We start from the raw sequence: 3081 nt of genomic DNA, 5'->3' as shown, positions 1-3081 counted from the left end.
AATAGAAGCCCTTCTTTGACCTTCCATCCAAGGTTCAATTGGCCAGGAGAAGGAAACAAACATTTAAAGGTGTGTGTTCTAGGCCCTATACCACATTTATACAAATTGCCTCATTTAATCTTCACATTAACTCTTTGGAGAAGGTATTGTTGCTCTCATTTTACAGAGAAGGCACCTGAGGCTCAGAGAGTAATGGCCCACAAACATCCAAGAAGGAACAAGCAAAATCAGGATTTGAACCCAGGTCCCATGAAATCTCAGAATTTCTGCTCTTTTCCATCTTGGTACGTCTAATGGTATAGAAAGAGAAGGCGATCAAGAAACAATCAGGGGCTTCCCTGGTAGCTCAGTGGTAAAGAATCAGCCTGTCAGTGCAGGAGACACAGATCTGATCCCTGGTCCAGGAAGATCCCACATGCCTCAAAGCAACTAAGCCCATGCATCACAACTATTGAGCCTGTGCTCTAGAGCTTGGATGCCACAACTACTGAGCCCACTCGCTGCAACTGCTGAAGCCCACACACCCTAGAGCCTGCACTATGCAACAAGAAAAGCTACTGCAATGAGAAACCTGCACACCACAACCAGAGACAGTAGCCCCCACTCGCTGCGTCTAGAGAGAAGCCTGTGCAGCAGTGAAGACCCAGCACAGCCAAAAATATATAAAATTATTAAAAAAAAAACCCCAAACTACAGCATGGTGACTATTGTTAATGATACTGTATTGCATATTTGAAAGGTGTTTTAAGACAGTGGATTTTTAAAGTTCTCATTACAAGAAAAAAAATTGTAATTATATACAGTGACAGATGTTAATTAGATTTACTGTGGTCATCGTCTCACAATATGGATCATTATGTTGTATACTTGAAATTAATATAAATATTATTTTTCAGGTGGCACTAGTGGTAAAGAATCTGCCTGCCAATGCAGGAGACTCAAGAGACGCAGGTTCAATTCCATGGTTAGCAAGATCCCCTGGAGTTGAAAATGGCAACCCACTCCAGTATTCTTGCCTGGAAAATTCCATGGACAGACGAGCCTGGTGGGCTACAGTCCATGGGGTCAAAAAGAGTAGGACACGACTGAGCATATATACCTAATTTAAGAAAAGAAACAGTTAAACATTTTCATAATCTGTTTCTCATTGTTAATTATTCAAATGGCATTTATTGACCAATTGCTGTGACAGGTCATGTTAGATCCCACAGGGCTCAAAAGGACTGCAAGACACATCCCAGCCCTCTGGGAGTGAAAAATCAGTCCAGCTTTGGGGAGAAAGTGCAGTAACTCATTACACTTGCAAGCACAGTGCTTGTTCAAGGTCCGTCTTTCCTGTTATGCTGTGAACTCCTAGAAGGGAGGGCCTGGGCCCCTGCTGTTCACTGTCGTTTTTCCACTGCCTAGCAAAGTGCTGGGCACAGAGCAGATTCTCTCGGGCTTTATGGTACATAGATTACATCACACAATAAATAACTGATTAAACACCAAAATAAGTGGTAGAGCTGTGAGAGAGTTTAGGAAAAGTCTCTGGAGGAGGGAACCATCCTTGAAGGATAAGGGTCAATTGTACAAACTCATCTCTGGGCTGGAGTCCACATTCTACTGGTCCAGACTTGAGCTGTGTTCCCCTTCCACAACCAGACCTCCCTAAAGATGGCATCTCTAGAAGGAAAGAACATCTGTGAATTCCTTTTACCTTTGGATCTGTTGACATCAGTGTGACACGGTTACCTCATCAGTGCTAGTGACCCCAACGAAGGATCACTTTATAAGAAACAGGCCTCACCTGGCCTGGGTTCAGGTGCTGGGGAGCAACTAAGCCCATGCGTCCCACTGCTAAAGCCACAGTGTCTAGGGCCTGTGCTCTGCAACAAGAGAAGCCACTGCAATGAGAAGCCTGAGTGCTGCATTAAAGAGTAGCCCTCATTCTCTGTAGCTAGAGAAAGATTGCACACCAATGAAGACCCAGCAAAGCCAAAAAAAATTTTAAACTATATTAAAAAAGACACAAACATGCTGATGTATGGCAAAACCCAACAAAATTCTGTAAAGCAATTATGCTTCAGTTAAAAAATAAGTAAATTAAAAAGAAAAATAAACCAACAAACAGAACTCAGTGTCAGGGAGTCCACAAAACATTGCTAAGTCCAAAAGATGCAGGCATCCAGAACTAGAGGGAAGACTTGCCAATTACTGCCCTCATAAGAATGGTTACTCCCTTAGTCATCAGATAAAGGACATGATTTACTTAAGAAGACCAAGAGATAACACAAGGAGACAAACAGTTCACTTCTCAGACCCGTGGTTCCACCCTATGGTCCTGAGGTTTCTCAAGTGACTCCTGGGCCCATGATATAACAGATCAACTTGCCCAGCTTGCCAAGGGTCTTCTAGGGGTCAGGGGTGGGGTTGTAATCAAGATTGGGTGGCTCCCTACCTCTCCATGCTCCTTGGAACTGGCTGCAGCTGAAGGATTTCTGGGAATGGAGTGTGTCCTCTGTTTTGGGAGTTCATGATACGGCTCATGCACTTCTTCATTTGACTCTGAAAGCTACAGTGAATTGTGACATCCTTATTCACTTTTTAAAATGATACTGGTCAAACTTTTTTAACTAATAGAGATAAAAAAATGATGAAAGTCCTTCTGTTCCCCTCCCCTCAGACACCATGAAACCTCCCTCAAATCCTCTCCTCTGGGGTGAACTACCATTAACAGTTTGGTTTCTATCCTTCTAAACAATTTCCCCCACACACAGTCAAACATATGTATGTATGGGGTCGGGGAGGATCTGAGGCAGTTATTTAATCTCTGTAACTCAGTTTTCTCAGGTTTATAATGGAAGGAATACTAATCCCATAGGGTTGTTGTGAGGTTGAAATGAGTTAAGATACCTAGCATTCTCAGAAAAGAGTCTGGCCCAGGACTTCCCTGGTGGCGCAGTGGATAAGGAATCTGCCTGCCAATGCAGGTGACACAGGTTCGATCTCTGGTCTGGAAAGATTCAACATGCCGTGGAGCAACTAAGCCCCTACACCACAACTACTGAAGCCTGTGCATCGTAGAGCGCATGCTCTGCG

At 43.7% G+C, this 3081-nt stretch overlaps 1 long non-coding RNA gene across 1 annotated transcript; it reads right to left on the bottom strand.

Annotated features, from left to right (window-relative positions):
- Window positions 1–1127: 1127 nt before the first annotated feature.
- On the bottom strand, window positions 1128–2557 carry LOC147364351 (uncharacterized). Its single transcript, XR_015134395.1, has 2 exons — window positions 2441–2557; window positions 1128–1665 (listed from the first exon to the last, which is right to left on the bottom strand). It is a non-coding gene; the product is annotated as an uncharacterized LOC147364351 (long non-coding RNA).
- Window positions 2558–3081: the final 524 nt, after the last annotated feature.

This window comes from Bos grunniens, chromosome 10 (assembly GCF_055505025.1).
Source record: "Bos grunniens cultivar Pamir isolate PY7600 chromosome 10, Bosgru_T2T1.0, whole genome shotgun sequence".
NCBI classification, from domain to species: domain Eukaryota; kingdom Metazoa; phylum Chordata; class Mammalia; order Artiodactyla; family Bovidae; genus Bos; species Bos grunniens.
Note: the sequence above shows the minus strand (reverse complement) of the source record. Positions and strands in the feature narration are given on the sequence as shown.